The sequence below is a fragment of the Falco naumanni genome, chromosome 6, assembly GCF_017639655.2.
Source record: "Falco naumanni isolate bFalNau1 chromosome 6, bFalNau1.pat, whole genome shotgun sequence".
Classification (NCBI taxonomy): domain Eukaryota; kingdom Metazoa; phylum Chordata; class Aves; order Falconiformes; family Falconidae; genus Falco; species Falco naumanni.
The window spans coordinates 5904507-5923922 of record NC_054059.1 but is presented as its reverse complement, the minus strand read 5'-3'; the positions used below and the strand labels follow the sequence as shown (position 1 = coordinate 5923922).

The 19416-nt window shown below is 47.4% G+C and overlaps 1 long non-coding RNA gene across 1 annotated transcript; it reads left to right on the top strand.

Moving 5' to 3' along the window:
• Positions 1–1563: 1563 nt before the first annotated feature.
• LOC121090739 lies at positions 1564–18963 on the top strand. Its single transcript, XR_005828694.1, has 4 exons — positions 1564–1740; positions 18090–18215; positions 18310–18387; positions 18510–18963. It is a non-coding gene; the product is annotated as an uncharacterized LOC121090739 (long non-coding RNA).
• The last annotated feature ends 453 nt before the right edge of the window (positions 18964–19416 follow it).

Here is a 19416-nt window from a genome sequence, read left to right as displayed (position 1 = left end):
CCAAACGAAAGTACGAGATGTCAGAAACTCTGCAGAAAGTCCGAGATAGAAATTCTCTTTGGCACTGATGACCATAAAAAGTGCTTGGGAATCTCACTCATTTGTCATTCAAAATCTGAGAAGGGTATTATCATGTGGTTAATGAGAGCTGGAGAATTTTGCTTTTCTTGGTCTGTGCCATCTTCCACTGTCATTTTAGACCACGGAGCCCTCCAGCAGCCTTGGACACATTTCACCAGAAAGCACCAGGACAGAAGACCCCTTTCCTTGCTCTGTTCTTTCAGTAAAGGAAAAGAGCCTTAGTTTAGGAAATTTTAAACCAGCAGCACTCCACATGTAAACAAAAGTTTCTAAAGCTGTAAAACTGAGGTGCTTTTACTACCACTCTTCCACTTCTTGGTTTTCTTGCATTCCACGCATCCATACTGCCCTAGAAAAGCAGAAAACTTCTAAGACTCTCACGTGCCATTTTTATCCAACTTGTTTGATATGTAGGGAAGCTTCCATCCTATCTATTTCGGCAGAAAATACATCATCAAAGTCGCATTTGACGAAATAGGCATTGCTAGTAGAAATTACATCATTCTCAGAGGGAAAAGTCACTTGATGTTGAGTCGTTGATGGCATCTGAACTGTCTACATCAAGGGTCCTCAAACTTTTTAACCAGGGGGCCGGTGCGCGGATGAAGTGGCAGGCAGCCATCTGCGGCTGCTTGGTTTCCCCCAAGCCTCGGCGGGGGTGGGCGGGGGGTCTGTAAATACCGGGGGCCGGACTGAGGACCCTGGGGGGCCGTAGTTTGAGGACCCCTGGTCTACATAATACTTCCATAGGGTATATATCACTCTGCACTGGGCATACAACGCAGGACTGAGTGACTTTCACTCCTGTGTCTTCAGCCAGCGTGGATGCAACGTTACAGCCGCAGAACAAGCTCGCCAAGCCACATGGCTCTGACCACTGCCCCCCGCCTGCTCCGGCACCGGGCGGCGAGGGGCGCTTAGGGACGGGCTGCGAGGAGAGGGCAGAGCCCCAGGCATGTTCTCCCGGTTTCCAGAGGGTCCCCGACGCCCAGACCTGCAGGTACCAGCCCTCGGGGGGCTCTGCCCGCGCACACACCCCCCTCCGCGCGGCTGCCGCGCCCGGGCAGCCCGGGCTCCACCCGGGAGCGGCTCCGCGCAGCGCTGCGGCTTCCAGCGCCCCCGCCCCCGCGGGGAAGGGCAGCCCCCGGCGCGGTTCCAGCCCCCGCGCATCCCCGGGAGCGGCAGGGGTCGTGCCTGAGCAGCGGCGGCCGCGGCGCCGCGCCGGCGGGGGGAGGCGGCGGCTCGGCCCGAGCGGCGGCGGCGGGACGGGGCCGGGACCGGGACCGGGACCCCCGCGCTCCTCGCCCTGCCGGTGCCCGGAGCCGGCGGCGGGCGGCGGTGCCCCCTGGTGGGCGCGGCGGGGGGGCGGTGCTGTGTCCCGGAGCCGCCGCATCCTCCCCCGGCCCGGCCCCGCCGGCTCCCCCCGCCCAGGGGGGCGGGAAAGGCAGCGGGCGCTGCCCGCAGCGCGGCGCGCCCCGAAGTGGCTCCGCACGGCGCGTCCCTCCCGCCCGCTGCCGCCGATAAATCCCACTGCCGGGGGGCAGCGCCGCACTTGGCGGCCGCCGCGCCGAGGAGAGGCGGTGGGGCCCGGCCCGATCCGACCCAGCCCAGCCCACCCCAGTCCGGGGGGCGATAGGAGCCGCTGCCGCCGGAGCACAGGTGAGCGCCCGAGGCGGCGGGAGGAGGGAAGGGGTGCGGGGGTCCCCGGGAGTGGTGGGTGGGTGGGTGGGTGCTGCCCCGGAGGGACGGGCGGGCTGCAAGGGGGAAACACGTTCCCGGAGGGGTGGGCAGGCAGCGGGCTGGCGCCGTTACAGGTACTCCTGAGTTTTCCACCGTGAGCTGGAGACGGTTCCCGTCGGCATCCCGGGGGGGGTCCTTGTGGGCTGCGAGTCCCTCCTTGGGGGCTGCGGTCCCGGTGGGAAGCTCGGAGCCAGGGTGGGGGACGGGCGTCCCGCCGAGCGGGGCTACCCCGCAGCGCCCAGCGGTTCTGGGGTCCCGGTCAGCAACGGGTTTTCCCGGGCTGTTCGGGCATCCCCGCTCACTGCTCGTGATGCTGAAGTCGCCTCTAAACTCCCTCACCCCTTCTTTCAAGGGGAAGGGCAGGTCTGTGCCCTTGGCTTTCCCATGCCTGGATGGGGGCTGGGTGGTGGAATGATGCACAGGGTGTGATAGTAGTCGTTCTCAGCACTGTACAGGGTAGATTGTGCTTCAGGACTGGTCCTCCGGGGGCATGAAATACAGCTGTTGTCCATCTACCTGTTAGTCCCTGTAACCCAAAATGTGCATCAGGTGGAATAGAGACCTTTCCTTGGTCACAGACTTGGGGGGGTCCTTCAGTATAGAGAGAGAGCGAGAGATGATGGACAGACAAAAGGGCTGGTTCATTTTGTTTATAACCAACCTTACAAAGTCCATGCTTTGAGTCCACTTTAAATAATGAGCTATAAAAGCGTAGTGTTTCATAGTTTCATCTCTGTCTGTGTATTCCCTGGTGGCTGAGAATCTTACTGAAAAATTCCTGAAATGCTCATTTTTCAAAAGAACAAAGGTGGAATTGGTATGCAATCGTGCATTAAAATAACCAGGGCTCTAAGTTTAAAAAAAAAAACAACACAAAAAAACACCACCAGGTCTTCAACTCTGATGATACAGAAACTGCGCTACTTTCACATAGAAAAACACAGAATCAAATCATAAAATCATTTAGGTTGGAAAAGATCTTTAAGACCATTGAATCCAACTGTTTACCCAGCACTGCCAAGGCCACCACTAAACCATGTCCCTAAGCACCACATCCGCCTGTCTTTTAAATACTTCCGAGGATGGTGACTCCACAGTTTCCCTGAGCAGCCTGTTCCAATGCTTGACCACCCCTTTCAGGGAAGAAATTTTTCCTAATACTGAATTTAAACCTCCCTGGACACAACTTGAGCCCATTTCCTCTCATTCTGTCTCTTGTTACTTGGGAGAAGAGGCTGACACCTGCCTGCAACCTCCTTTCAGGCAGCTGTAGAGAGCGATAAGGTCTCCCCTCAGTCTTCTTTCTCCAGGCTAAACAACCCCAGTTCCCTCAGCTTCCAACCAGCCAAGTGTTTGTTTAATTGAAGTGAGGGCTTAGGTGCCATGGGCTTCAGTGGAATTGCTCAGCAGCTGAAGGCAAACGTGCTCGTGTGCTTTCCCAAACCAGGGCTTAAGCACTGCTCTGAGAAGCATTCAGTTGCATGAATTGTACTCATTCAAAAGTTCAAGGCAGAGGGAATTAGGGAAATCATTGACTGAACAGCATTGCCAGCCCCCCTGCGCAAGAACTAGGAAATCACCAGTGCTGTGGATTTTCCCAGTGATTTTCAGGAGGTCTGTAAGTATGCAGCGGGCTGTTCTTGACTCTGTCTTGAAATGCAGATCGATCACAACCTCACAAGAGCCAGCAGCCATCCATGATCGTGGGCTGGTTTCAGCCCACCTTTGCGTTTTAGTCATCTCTCAAACTTCGGGACTCTGGAGGGCAGCTTTTATATGACCTACCCAATTTAATAAAACCAAACACACAGAGCCTTTTATTTAGTAAAACTATGATGTGCGATTCATTTACAGGCACCAGATACATAGATGATTGTCAGGAACCAGAGCACTTTCCAGCATAAAAAAAAAAAAAAAAAAAGAACATTATAAAATTAAGATGCCCAAAAATTAGCATTTATTTCCAAATAGCCTGATTCTTCTCCAAGGCGCTGTTTGATTCTTATGAAATTAGAGAAAATTATGCTTAACTGTTCCCTGGTTTTCCTCTGGTGACAGAGCCCTGTGTATGCTGAAATCCTCTGCACCCTCCGGTGTCCTCCCTTTCTTTTCAGATAAGCATGCCTGCCTTAAGACCTACAGGAGAAGTTAAGATGCGCTTTTGCTTGTATTGTTTGACAACTTCGGGAGCGTTCAGGCAGAGGCAGTGTTGGTTTAGCAGCACTGAGCTTTAGCTTGTTGCTGTTGCTGATGTGCCTTGAAGCTTTGTTTGGTTGTGTGGTTTGTTTTGTTTTTTCTTTTCCTGTAAAACCTGTCATCTTCACCAAGTGACCACCTAAAGACAGTGGATGTCAGCATTAAATCTCATGTTTTCCTGATCCTGGTATTTCTGCTGAAGTCCAGGTGCCCATTGCTGGCAATCGCATCAATATGTAGAAGGACAACCTGGCAGTAGCACCCTTCTGAGGGGTTTTGATTTAATATAACCTTTCTATAGGAGTGATATGTTTGAGACGTGAGGATCTCTTTGAGGACACAAAGGGAGTAGTCTTGTATGTTAAAAAGGGAGAAAAGATCTCAAAGCAAACAGTGAGAAAAGCCTTAAATCCTTTCAAAGCTCTATTTGAAGGGTCCAAACTCTGGGAAGACACCATGATAAAGAAAAAGGTCACTAGGCTAAATTCATCTCCATCTAATTACATTAAGTCTGTCAATCTAATCCCTGGCACAACTTGACCAAAAATATCATTCTGGTTCTCCTTAATAAAGTGACCAGCATATTAAAAAGGCCAGCACCTATTTTCTGCGGGCTCAAGTATGTAAATACGGCTGCTTATGAGCAGCCCCCATAAATCCAATGGGTTTGACCTGTGTGAAGTGAACCACCTACCCAAGGTTTTACTTCTGCGAACAGCTGGTGGATTAGCCCTTCTGAACCTTCTTACATAGCTAATTTGGTGCCCTTGACAGTCCTGTCAGTAACAAATGTGGGCTCTGTGGGGGACATTGTGGTGCGAAGTTCAGCAGGTGAGGTCAGCGTTCGAATGTAACTGAGGCAAAGCGGAGATGGGATCTGCAGGAGCGGGTTCAGGGGGGAAGCATCACGCTGAGCTGGGAATAATCTGTTGGACAAACATAGGACAGAAAGCAGCTCCCCTGACAGCACTTCTGCAGGAAAAAGCAGTGCTGAGAGAAAGGCAGACATCGCACAGAGCTGCACAGGGAGGACTGCATGTAGAAGGATTGGGTCCTGCAGCTCAGCCTTGATGAAGTCTTGGCTGGAGGACTCTGCCACCCAGGACACAACCATTCCGTGTGTCAGCAACCTGGTGAGGGTGCAGGGAAGGGCTTAAAAACGTGGTCTGAGGGAGACTAATCGGGTTCTTTAAACAAAAGAATGATCTGAAGGCTACTCGTGTGTCCTGCTTCAGATCTATAAAAGTCTGCTGCAAGAGGAAGGCAGTTACCCGCTCCGCTGCAGCCAGCACGGGCTTGAGCCCCGCTGCAACCACAACACTGCACTGCTGAGAAATTGTTCCTGAAGACTCCATCATATTCACAGTAGCAGCTGTACTCCCTGAAAGGGTCGCAGGGTGTTGTGAGACATGCTGGGCTTGGCTAGGACTTGGCATGGGCGCTTTCCTAACAAGGAGTTACAATCCCCTACTATAAAGGGATGTTTTTCCTTAGTTCCAGAGGCGGTGAAGTCAGGTTGGACAGAACTGGTTTGGGCTGTAAAAAAATAAAAAAAGAAACCAGAGAAGCACATTGGTTAGCCCCAACATCTAAGTCCTCTGCTCCCACGGAACTACCCCTTTTGTTACTGCTTCTTCACATCCCGAGTAGGAACAAGGAGCTGAAATGCTGAAATTAAGGCCACCTTCTTAAAGACAAGGCTTAGTCTTACACATGGCAGTCACCAAGGCTGTGGCTGCTGCCCAGGCTTTCTGAACATCCGTTCTCCTCTGTTGCCTTTACGGATCCTTTCGCCCAGCTGGCGGCCACTTGGGCTGTGCAGAGGCTGCCCGCTACCCCCAGACCTGCAGGGAAGGCTCCTTGCCCACTGCTGGGGCCAGGGCACATGTCTGCTCCTGTCTCTGCTCTGGACTCCACTCATGTCTGCTCCTGTCTCTGCTCTGGACTCCACTCATGTCTGCTCCTGTCTCTGCTCTGGACTCCACTGCCCACTGCCAGGATTTTCTTCTCTGTCACCCATAAGCACCCATTGCTCTTCCCTCCCCAAAGGGCGTGTGGGGTGCACCTTTCCCTGCCCAGCCCAGCTCTTGTGGGAAGGCACAAAGGGACATCTCCACCGGGAGGAGGCAGATCAAGTATTTACGTCTGGCACAGAAGCTTGTAGCAAAAATGACTCTGAGGGTCACCCATGTCCTCCCAGGGGTCCGTCTGGGATCCTAAAAATGAAGGAGCTTTTGGTAGCACCTGGAACCATCATGCATTCTCTGCGTTATCCTCAAAAGACACAGTGGTACGATAGCAGCAGCTCACCAAGTATGATTTAAAAGCTGGGAAACAGCAGCGTACTGCCAGGGACTAGCATTGCCACTTGTTTGCTGCCACCAGAAACCCTCCTCCGTCACACATCTGGCCAAGTGCTGTGGCTTCAGCCTGGCAGGGAGCAGGCTGCACCCAGACCTCCAGCCCTTGCAGAACTACACTTTTTGTCCTGCAAGACTTTCCAGGTTTGCCTGTCCTGGAGGGATATCACATGACAGCTTCTGGTCATGTTGCTAGTTGATTTACCTGTTTATGCTCATTTGAGAGCTAGAAATTATGGAAGGCTGGGAGAATCCCCCTCCTGAACCCACATCTTGGGCAAAGCGGCATCTCTTTGGTGGAGCCTTTCCTAGGAGGGGAACAGTGCTTATCCCGTTCCCCAGGCTGGACAGCCCTGGTCCCGGCGAGGGCCGCCTGAACCCCTGGCTCTTTCTCATCCCTCCACACACCCTCTTTGTGTCTTTGGGCGTTTCTGCAGCTGGCTGTGCTGCAACAGCATCTGACCATTTTCCAGTTCCAGTCCAGAGCCCAAATACACTGACCAGCTCCAGATCCACCCTTTTAAATCTATTTGGAAAGGAGATTTTGTTTTGTATTTACAGCACAAGCAGTAAAAGAAACAAAGATATTTATAGAGCAAACAACCTACACATTTATTTACTCTCAGATTCATTTATTCCTCCCCACAAGCTAAATCAGATAGGTTTTCCTATTAAGGTATTCTTGTTTCTGATTTACTTTTTTTTTTTTTTTTTAATTAAGCAGGTCAGGCTATCTGCAACCTCAGAAGTAATTGCTACCTGTCCTGCTGTTTCTTTTTTCTTTTTTTTTTTTTTTTTTGGAAATACTCATTTTGAATACCCATTTCAAACTAGCATAGGAGCATGCAAATGGAGGCCTATGTAGCAAAACACTCTCTTGAACTGTGCTGCTTCTGTCTCTGAGTGTCTTTCCTGTAGGAGAAGATTTTTAAGCCAAGCACATAAAGTGAAAAATACCATTCAGAAACAGATTTATGATCCTGTTTCATCAGGGATGCATATGTGGAATTATTCCCTGCCTGAACGCACTGACTCAGAGTTCACATGTAAATTGCCAGGATAATTCCACTATTCTGTATTTCACAGAATCGAATGTTCTGTGCCTTGCTTTAAGTGTTTTGTTGATGAAAATCTTTCTGTTTTCTCCTGGAGAGAGTTTTGTAGACAGTTGAGCTGTAACTGTGTCTCTCTGACTTGCAAACATGCAATGACTGCCAGTCAAATAGGTAATCTTAGTTTTGAAATGGACAGCTTCCCATCAACACCACTGTGTTTTTGCAGTAATACTTTTGAGTAGCATTTCTCACATGTGTGAAGTTTCGCATGAGGAGAAATATTTGGAGCTTAGCAAAATTGTATCTGTGCTGTGTCTTAACATCCCCAAAAGTCTAAAGGCACAAACCCAAAGCTGGCTGCCCAGTGAGACCCAGTCATGGCAGTGTGTGATGGTCATACACAGGCACAATTCACACATTCATACAGCCGATAACTTAATTTTGATCCATTTACCAAGACGCTGCATTATAGCACTGAAATAACAAAACAAAATGCTTCTCAAACTGCTGAAATAGGTTAGGTTTGGTAGTTAGCACTCAATCTGGAAATTAAGAGTGAGGTCTGAAATGGGTCACACGAGCAGGCGCATGTACTTCACATTTACTAGGTGTTTCCCAATGGATTCTGCCAAACCTGTGAGGGTCAGAGCAGCACGTGCCTGCTCTGACTGGAGTGAAGCATTCCGGCTGGGTGTGTCTGTGCACCCAGCTCTCTGACGGAGCTTGCTGTCATAGCTCTCGCTGTACAGCTGCTCAGATGGTTTTCTGTGCAAATTTGTGTTTCCCTGGGTTGTGAAAGTCAAGTATCCATCTTTTCCTTTTTCCTGAGACTAATGACTTTGTATCTGTTATTTTTCATAGGCTAGCGCAGATTAGCCAAGCAGTGTCACAGAGCTGTAAATATTTGATAAAGATGCTTTGCGCAGTGTGAGTGTGAATTCCACACTGTAAGAGACAACTAAAAATCAAATTACACTGGACATTATCTTGTTGAATTAAAAGCCCAGATCATCACTGGTTTTGTTCCCTGGGCTGAAACAAAGATCTGAATATCTTGAATAGTTTGACAAATTATGCTTTAGGGGTTGGTATGAATAGAGCACTCACCTGGGTTACAATTGCACTTTCCTGCTGCATGTGTATGAGCCTTTCTCTGGGCTGCATTTCACACAACATCTGCGTGCTGAGTCTTGGGAGAGCTTTCAGGCACATTAAAAACGCACAGTGTTCCTCTGAAAAACAGCAATCATCTTGTCCATATTTGAATTCCTCCCACGGGTCCCCAGAAAAGCTAACCCATGAGACGTAGGGAGGGGGCAGGCAGAGGTCTCATTAGCTGTTGGAGCCTTTTGCTACCAGGAAACCTGTGGTCTGTTTTCCAGTTGTGTCAGGTAATACATGAATGCAAAAGAAAAAGTCCCCCTCTTACAGAGGAGAACAAAACAAACCAAAAAATAAGCAAACAAAAAAAGGAAGGAAGAAATAGTTGGAAATTCTTATTCTAGTACAAGAAATAGCCGTTACCCAAATCATTACAATTTTGTGTTTGGAGCTTGGTGTCAGAAGATCTGAGGTCGGACGGTGCTGCCTAGCTGAGTCTCGGTGGGATCTGAGGGCTCCAAAATGCTGTGTCTTCTGTGGGGGGCAGGGACTACAGTCCTGATGGCTTGCACTTGTGGAGAAGTTTGGAACCAAAAGTTAGGGAATTTCTATATGAAGTTTTTCTTATCATTATTAAAGTAGTGAAATAAACCCTGCGTTTACCCTGCTGGTTGTGATGGTCTCTGTCCTGAAGAATTTGAGGCAAACACAGACTTTCTCTTCTCTCTAGTAGACACAGAAGTGTCTGTGAAAGAGGGAGGAATCTTCATTAACAGCAACAATGCCAAATTTGCTCTGAAACTGTCTCATATTAAATGGCAGTTGACACTTTTTAACAGCCTAATGTAGTCCCATTGCCTCTTTCAAAAGGACACAGTATTCAGTGTCAAAATACCAGTTTTCTATAGCTGTTGTGTGTAGGGTCTGGCTTATGATTTAATGTCTATACTAAGCTGCTAAAAGCAAATGCATGCTTAAAAAATGTGAAGCTTGCTTATTTTCCCAGGTATTTGATAACAGAGGAACTATTTTGAAACACTTTGCTAAAAAAGCAAAAGCAGAAAATACTGTGTCTCACACAGGAGGAAAAACCATATCATAAAGAAAACCAGATCAGTCATACACAAGGAGTTTAGGCACAGCTTGCTTTCAGGCAAGTTGGATATGTGGGTGGGTGAAAGATGGGTGTACTGGGATTTACTGGTGGAGGTATTTGCAACTTTTTTAGCTTGCTGTCAAAAAGCACCTCATGGGGGTTTGGAAACTTAGAATCCTGCCATTTCTGTTAACTGTTCCTGTTAATAAGTGCTAGCAAAGAGCCCTGCCCGGTGCTGCTGAAAAGCAACCAAAAAAACAGGTGAGAAGAAGCTGGCCAAGCCCTCGGGACAGCCGAGCGCGGGCAGGGAGCTGAGCTGGAGGCTCGTGTTAAGGCACTGCTTTGCATTACCAGGAAAGCTTAAATCTAGAGTACGTGCAAGTCTGGAGAGCAGGTCCAGGGGAGAAGTAAGAACTTGGCCCAGTCACAGCACTATATTGGAAGAACAGATTCATGCCAATTTTCCTGAGTCCCTGCTATCTACACAAATTCAGTGCATGTGCTTTTGGGTTTTGTCCACATCCCTTGGGCACTGTAGATGCCCGCTGGAGCCAATACATATCTGGGAACTGCTGAGAACATAAATGAATTATTAATATATAATCAGATAGGGAAGAAAATATTACTTAAATGTCTTCCACGCCTTATTAAAAAGTTTAGCTTCCCTTAAACCAAATTTCTTTATTTTCTGGTTGCTGAGGGAGTTTTCTAAGGGAAAATGCTATTATCCTGGTTCCTTTATAGTTTGGGGAATTCAGCAAATGTGAACAGACCCAAGTGCAGGCTCTTTCCCAACCTATTCAGATGTGAAGTGAGTTTTTGCCCACCCTGTATGTGAGATCCAGGCTGTGTCACACGGAAAATGATCCTATAGCTTTCTCCCATGGACAGGGTGGGTGCACTGGCGTTCGTCACCATCTTCTGCCCCCACTCAACACCACTGTGTGAGGCTTGTGACCAGGGACAAGCATCGTTACTCCCCATGGCTGTATCCACCCTGGCTGTCCCTTGCCAGTGCTTCTGCCTGGGTGTCAGAGGATTGAAAAAACCCAGGGATGGAAAGGGTGGTTCCTGAGCAGCCAGAGCCAGATGATGGGGAGAAAACAGTTTGCATCCTTAACTAAAACAGTTTCCCAAAAGGGAATAATACAGAGTTGTGTCCTTCTCCCATGCTTTACAAGTGCACAGGGTGTGACCAGCTCCTGTGCCACCAAGGAGCCCAGTATGGCTATGGGGAGCTTGTGGCTTTTCCCTGCCATGCAGCTGTGCCCTGGGACCGCTGGGACCTCCAGCTGTAAGGGAGCATGTAGCCCAACAGCAAGGTGCAAGCAGTAGGGCTGTTACTTCCAAAGTTCAGCCTCTGAAGAACACAGTAAAATGTAAAGGTAGGTTAAAAATGCAGAGACTAGCATTCATCTCATCTCTTGGTTTAATTTTTACAGTGCAGCTTAGTTGGATTTTTTTTTTTTTTTTGTAATCAACTAATAAGGCATTCTCCTAAGGTTAAAATAGTCTTTATTTATTGGTACATTTATAACTGAAAAGCTTGCTGTGAGCTGTGTGATGATTTTAATGTGAGGGTGGCATTTTCATGGATAAAATTTCTATTATTTCATAACCAAGCTATTGTTTTCTAACCAGACACACAATGGGCATTAGTCAAGGGGGGGGGGGGGGAGGGGGGGAAGATACAGTTATTTAAAAAGTTATGCTTTGGGTGCATATGTCTCTTCTCTATATATCTAATTCATGATACTGTTGAAACCATTGTCTGTTCTCAGAAAAATATGTGTTTTCTCTGGAACTGGTTTATAAAAGTATGTTTTTAAAATGTTATCTTCAGCAGGCAAAGCATGGAAGGAATTTTATTTTTACTATTTTAAGCATAATGCTTTTACAGTGTTGATTCAACAACAAATATCTCAATGGACATTTTAACAACCTTTAAGTAATTTCACTGTCTAGTACAGCAGTACCGACGCTGATCTAATTTTGGGCCATATTAGGTAGAATACTTTAAGCTGTTCCATGAGGCAAGAAACCCTGCGTGTGTGGTTCAAACTGCGTGCAGTAAAAGGTTGAGCAATACTGCGTGATCTTGAAAACTGCTCTGAAAAATCAGTCTGAATTTTTACTTATGCTAGAATGTTTTTTCTTTACATTGTCTTTAGAAACTTCCCTGGACTGACTGCTAGTAGGTCTCCAAAATGGTGTCTATCTACCTAATTCCTTTGGTCCCTCAAGACTGGTGTTCAATTTGTATTGCATGCCTGTCAGGTGTGCTACAAAGTGGCACCCCAAACTGCTGATTTTGACAGCTTATTTAGGCATAATTTTCCCTTGAAGCCATTTCCAGGGAACATTTGATCCTTTGTTACCAGTTTAGGCAGATAGGTTGATACAGGTGCCTACTTCCAGTCATTCTCCATTGTTAACCTTCTTGTGCTAATGTTCATCCCCACGTGCATTGCACTTTGCACTGAATTTGCAAGTGGATATAGCCAGCACCTTTGGAAAGATCTGGAGCACCTCTGATCATGTAGACATCTCTATACCTTCACCTGTAGACTCCCCAAATCAGTGTGATCTAGGCAAAGATAAATGCTTCCTGTAACTCCAAAAACCTGCATTTTCCTGACATTTCATGTACCAGTCATAACCTAGCTGAGGAGAAAGCCTTGTCCTGTGGTGCTGGTGGGGATCAAATGTGAGCACTGTTCTTCTAATGGCACTTGTGAACAATGTTAGTGTCCTCCCAAGTAGGAAATACTTAGCATCAGCTTTTTGTTTAATGGTTACTATTTCAGTTACTAGAAAGTATTGCTCTTATATATACTGCTTCTGGGACTACACCAGGGAAAGGGTCTGGGTTTGGTTCAGGGAGGGAATCCTGCTGGTGAACTTCAGTTGGACAAGCCTCTGGTTCTTCTACTCTCGAGGTTTCTCAGAGCAGTGAGTCTTTCCAGGATGCTGGACAGAGGGCAGAGACCTCAGTCAGTTCTGATTTCTTCCTCCTTTCCAGAATTCTAGCTTTGGTGGGACTTTCAACCATCCCAGTATTCTTCAAGTGGGATTTTTCTCATTTTCCCCTAGTCACTGTTTGTAGGCAAGCAGCAGGGCCGCTCACCCTCATCATCCCCAGGGGGAACTGCCCCTGAAAGCCCAGCCCTGGCTAAGAGGAGACACAGGTTGCCCTCCCAGACTAGTGGTGCTCTGGCTAGCTCTGCTTCACCGAGGAGCCAGGTCACATCATCTCTGGAGGTCCCTTGCAGCACGGTATTTCCAATGGGATTTGACTCCTGCATTTCTGCATCATCACTGAAGTGGCATCTTCATGCTCTTCAAGAAGGCTGCCAAAACTCCCGCTTTATTGTGGAGAGCAATGAAATGTTGTTTAATATCACTTCTCCCAGCTCTTAGCAATTAAACATTTCTTCTTTGCCAATGTTAAATAGTCTGACAAAGTTCATAGAATAGAATGGGTTGGGTTGGAAGCAACCTTAAAGATCACCCAGTTCCAACCCCCCTGCCACGCGCAGGGACACCTTCCACCTTCCACCAGTCCAGGTTGCTCCAAGCCCCGTCCAGCCTGGCCCTGAGCACTCCCAGGGATGGGGCACCCACAGCCGCTCTGGGAAACCTGTTCCAGTGCCTCACCACCCTCACGGTAAATAACTTCTTCCTAATATCTAATCTAAATCCACCCTCCTTCATTTTAAAACCATTACTGCTTGTTCTTTTGCTATAGGCCCTGTGTAGCATGTTGTCTGAAAACTGTTCGTTGAGCTTCTCTCTCGTTCTTTGCAACATAATCAGGGAAGAGGCACACTGCCATAAAGAAGCGCTCCGGAGCAGAGTAAACATTGAGTGAGTGAAGATCACTGGGATGCTGCAGAGCTGCATTGTGCAGATGTTGTGCTAATCTCCTTTGTTTCTAGCTGATGCTTTTTCTTGAAACACAAGGTGATGCTTTCTCTCCATGCTCTTTCAAACAGCCTGAACACGCGCTTTTCTTGGAGCTTCAGAGCTGATGGACTAAGACACTCAAGGGAGGTAGTTAACTGCTTTCCTTCAGTATAGGAGCCAGGACCAAACAGAAACCTCTAGATAAGCAGTATGAAAGCTGGAGGGAGAGCACATTCCCCCTGTCATGAGCTAATGATAGTGAGACAGAAGGGGAGAGAAATTTCCCACCAGCAAGCAGAGCCATCCTCCCTCTGAGCTCCCAGGTTTAGCCCTATGCATGTCCCCACTGCCCCGTGCAGGAGTGCAGGGATAGGGTCCCGCACTCCCTGTCCCACCAGTGCACAGCCAAACCAGCACCCACCATGAGACACCCTGCTCCATGGATGCCTGCTTTCTTCTAGCTGCATGCTCCTTAAAAATGAGCTATAAAAGACTATCCAGAATGATTTGACACATTCTTCTGATTTAAGGACATCAAATTCAGTTACTGTAAGCTCCAGTGTGGCTGGTTTTGCTACTTCCCTCAATTCCCAGCAGAAATTAAGCAGAGGAGCTGGGATTCAGATGTTTGAGATTAATGGGATTGCTTAGGTATTGAAGGAGTGACAAAATGGAAAGTTATTCCTAGCAGAAAAAGTAATTAGTCCCTTTCAGATCTTCAGTTTGACACCCGCGTTAGCATCAATTATTCTCTTTTGGGAATATTACATCTTAACAAGGTTCACTGTACTATCATCCTTTCTCAGTAGTAATCAGAAGAGAGAAGGCCTCTTCAAGTCATTGCTACCTTGAGATTTTTAACATAAGCCTCCCACTTATCAGCTGATACCTTGCATTGACTTCAGCACCTCAACAATGCCAGTACTCTCAAGTGTCTGGAAATCAACCTTCTTTTTTTTTTTCTTTTTTTTTCTTTTTTTTTTTTTTTCCCTTTTTCCCCTCCTTTGCTGGCAAGAGTCTGCAAAGAAACTCAACAATGTTTCCAAGCTAAAAAACTGGTATTGTTACCAGTGAAGTTAAAATCCTCAGGGTAGAGAAAACGTGTCAAAATAACCTGGTAAAGCTGGGTCCCTGGGAGAAGGGGTGGCTCCACGGCGTGGGTTTCAGCTTGATCAGGAAACCGTGCCAGCCCGGGGCCGCAGCTCCTGCTCCTGCAGGGCAGCAGGTCTTCTGAGCGGAGCTATACACAAAGGTGTAAAGCTGTCAAATTCCAAACTCCTCGGGTGGAAGATGCGCTGTATTTCTAAGAGCGGTGCTGCTGCCCCGTGCATGATGCTTGGGGAGTTTAACAGAGCCTGGGACAGCTACGCCAGGTTTTGGTTTTCTCAGGCCGTGGAGGTCCTTCCTCTGTGGTACCATTCATGGAACAACCACACAGCTGGTTGCCCTATGCAGAAGTCACACCTGCGCTTAATTTCTAACCGTGGTGCTCCCTCTTCCGTTTCACCCTCTGTAGTCCAAAATTCCCGTCTCCAGTTTAACATCATGTGTTTGAGACTGTTGAAACATGATTAAGGAGACCTAGATGCACAGCTGTGTGACTAAATCCCCTAGAATAGGTTTGATAATCAGCCTTTATGCACAGCTCCAAGTTAGTTTGAATAGAAGACTGCTGAAAATAACCAGAAAAAATAAATAAATAAATTGTAAGTGACCTCCTTTCCTGTGCCTCCAGATTGGGCCACTCTGTGGGCAAACATCTCTGAATAAAGCTGTTTTAAATTAAATAAATTACCGGCTTTGGTGGATATAATGTTAGGCCAGCAATAAGCTATTTAAAAATCCCATCGAGCTGCTGAAGTTCTAAGCCAGAGCGCCACGGGACTGCCGTGCGCTGCTGCCAGTGCCCCTGGCCACAGTAGCCGTCTCGCAGACCACCGCACCCCGACGTGGCCGGTTCCTGCCCACCCGGGCTTGCCAGCTAGACCTCCACGGCAGGTTGCCAGCTCCTTGCCCAAGCGACACCTTGAGAGGCGGCGGGATATAATTCATTCACTGTTGGGACATGGAGACAAGCTACAGTGAGGGCGTGACTGCCACAGCTGGGTGACATCCAGCTGCAGCCTGTGGGGCATCCAGGAGCTGGGAAGCTGGGGGTTCCCAAAGGGCCCTCAGGCTGTTGGGGTCAGCAGGGAAGCTGCGCTGCCTCTGCAAAAGCGGGGGGCTCCTGTGGAGACTGTACAGGCAGCCCAGTTGTCCTAGGGCTCAGCTGAAAATGAAAAGGAATATTTGAAGCCAGTTGTGCTGAATACTTTAACTCAATTATTTGAAGCATTAGTAATAATTTTATTGTAACCCTCTTTTTCATTGATGTGGTTGTTTTCGCGAATTGTTAACAATTACAGGTCACCTTTGAGATGGAAGCATCTTGGCATTTGTTGTAAAAGCTTTTAAAAAGTAATTCATGTCTTATTTACTCTGTCACCAGATCGTTTCATGTGCTAATGCACTGGGAATGTCAAGCTGTGCTGATAATAGCAGAGTTTTCCTTCTACTCCTTTTTATTCCTGTGCAAATATAATTAAGGCAAGGAGTGTCTTAGGGCTGCCTGATCACATGCATTAAATTAGCTCCCCTCTTGCCTCCTAAGGCAAGCACACCCAGAACTGCAAGGTCTCTGGGAAGGAGCCGTGGCTTGTCTGTTAGGGCAGCACCTTGCACACTTGGCCCCTGAGCCGCGCGCGTGCTGGCCGCACGCAGGCAATCGTCGAGGGTGATTCACCGGGAAATAAATACGTGTCTCGTCTTCATCATGGGAACAGCCTCAGCAGCTGCCTCTGGAAGTGTTGTCATATTTCATGTTAGGCTTGTGCTTAAGACATTCTGAATTTGGGGTTGTGTTGCAGCAAGACTTCAGCAAATGTGGAGTCTTGAGAAAATTGGGATCGGGGGATTTGGGAGCGATTCTTCCAAAATTTGGGGGGAAATGGAAATCTTTCCACTAGATGCCAAGAGTTTTGTATTAGACCTGTGAAAGAAGGTACAGGGTGATCTCCAGAGGACATGTGTCTGCATGTCTGTGAACAGGAGCCAGCGTGACAACAAAGCTCCGATGTAGCACAGGGAACAGTACACAAGGGCACACTGAAGACATCCAGGACATAGGGGAGGACAATCCTTGGACAGAACTGTATCTTAAGAGTAAATTTTGCAATTTGCTAATCATTCTCTAAAGCACCACAAGGAACTAGGAGTATTTGATGGGGCTCTCACTGTGGGTATTTGATGGGCCTAAGGCAGCCAGAGGATAGCTTCATTCATCTGCTGAAGGCTTCAGTGTGTCAGAGACCAGGCACCTTGATAAAGGGTGACTTGACCCCAGACTACCTAACAAGCAATCATTTGAGTTACTCTTACCATACAGATGAAACAATTCGGGCAGTGACCCATGCATGCTGACAACCACTGCAAACCAGACTGTTTTTGATTAAGTACCCAACAGCCGTTTCAGATACCTGGGATAAGACCCTTTCAGATAAGGACCCTACAGTAACTTGGCCAAACCACTCCATCACTGCATCATGTAATTTGGTATCTATAATTTGAAGCATGTAATTTGACACTGTGTAATCCATCAGAGTTCGTCTATCTCAACTGAAAATGACCTTGTACATGAATATATAAAACTCTAATGCTGTCCCATTTTCTAGTTCCACTGTTCCCATAAATGAAATGTGTTCAGTGGAAGACTGGAATCTGTAAGTGAAAGGAATCAGCTCTCTGCCCTTTAGACTGACAAAAAGAATTGTAGCAGACTAGAACTAAAAAGTAGTCATAACCCATGAGTCACAAAAGATCATAGGGTGAACACAATTAGAAAAAGAGAAGTAATGGTATATTGCCTTTGTATGTCAGAACTGCAGGCAGACACTGAAGTGTCAATAACGTGAAGGAAGAGTGGCTGCTGTTGTTGCTCAAATTTTTTTTCAGACTAATCCAACATCCTGTGCAAAATAATTTCAACAGCTTCCAGCTTTGAGGAGATACGTAGGCAAAATTTACTTCTATAAACATATGTTCAAGAGGAGGACAGAGTAATTCTTTGTGCTAATCACTGTCAGCATACTGTTGGATTGTCAGTGTCACTGGATGATGTAGATAGTGTCTGAGAAAACATTGTTCTGTTGTTGTTTACATGGCTTTTTTCACACTAGTTTCACCACCTTAGCAGAATATCAGATGCGGTTTTCTTACATCAGTTTCAGCAAAGATATGGACTAGAATAACCAGTAAATACAATAATGCTGCACAGGGGTGCAGGGATGAAAATATGACAGGCCATACATAGTAAGATCGGTAGTATAGCAGCATCATTAACCTTTTTTTTATTTCTGCACTAAATTTTCCACAGACAAGAGCATTAGTAATTTTAACTTTGATTGAGAACTGCTATTATCCACTCACAGCATGTGGGAGCAAACAGGCACTTGGATAAATCACAAAAAAGAAAACCACTTAGCATGCTGCTTTCCTCAATAACACCTTTTTCTGAAGGTACAAGGCTGAGTGCTGTAGGGAGAGTGTGTGTGAAGAGAAAAGCAAGGCTGCAACAGCCCGCTGAAGCATGCTCAAGGTCAGCCCCTCTCACAGAAGACCAAGAGGTCACGTTTGACTTAGAAGGTATCCTGATATGTTTAAAAAAAATTAAATAATTAAATAATTCAGTAAATGAAAGCCATCAGGATTCTAATGCAGTGTTAATGGGGTCTTTCAGGAATCACGAAGATCGTTTTCATGAGCGACATAACTGGAGCCATTAGCAAGCTCATCCAAGATTAATCATCCATCAAAGGTGAGTGCCTGCACATCTGGGATGCAGAGCAGCATGGGGAGCAGCACAAACATTCCTGCTTGCAGCCGCTGCAGTGGGACCAGTGTGAATAACCTCTGAATTGCCTCATTTTCCTCCCGCAGGCACTGAGCCCAGGGGCATGTCTGTCACCCTTCAGCGACGGATGAAGTGGGCAATGACTCCACAAGCGTGAGTATGTGGGAGGTCATCTTCTCCACAACCAGTGCTGCTCTGGCAGATTGTTAGGTGAGAAGCAAATCAAACTGCTTTGGAACATGGAGTACCTCTCACATGGTCGTTGAGAGGAAAACTTCCTGGACAGTCCCCACGAAACCTCAGCGCTGTTTTGGATTGGTATTTCCTACTGAGTGCACCAGCAGCACCAACATGATAAAAGACAACTAGGAATAAGGGCTACAGCTGCTCCTCTAACATTGCTGGGACAGCCTCCAGAATAAATTTCCAGCTCCTACTAAGTCCTACTGGATGTATCTTCTACGCCAAGGCCTCTGGAAAGGACCTGAACCAGAGGAGGTTTGGCGCTTCACCTGTGCTGTGTAGAATATGGCAATAAATTATTCCGATATGAAGGTCTAATACAGTTAATAGAGCATATAAAGCTGTCTACTGTGTTTCATCATATTTAATTTGCTGCAGCAACCTGCAGCCATCCAAGCTGTTTCAGCCTCCCTTTTAGAACCCTCTGCTGCCCTGAGAGATGCTTTCCCAGCTGAGGAGTCCCTGTGTCACCAGCGTCTCTGCGTCGACAGAGTGGTGCGATGCTTCCAGAGCATTCAGCTGCTCCTCACCCTCCAGCATGGTCCCAAGTGAAACGGTTCCCTCACCACTGTGGGGAGAGCCACGAGGGACCCCATGGCCTGGACATCCCCACAAAGAGTGGGCAAGCAGGAGGGCAACACCAGTCTCCAGCCACCCATAGCTACAACCTCTTCTGGGGCACGAGCTTTGGGAATGCTGGGGGCTGCACAGCAGGTTAGTGCATCTCTCCAGGGATTTCTCCAGACGTGT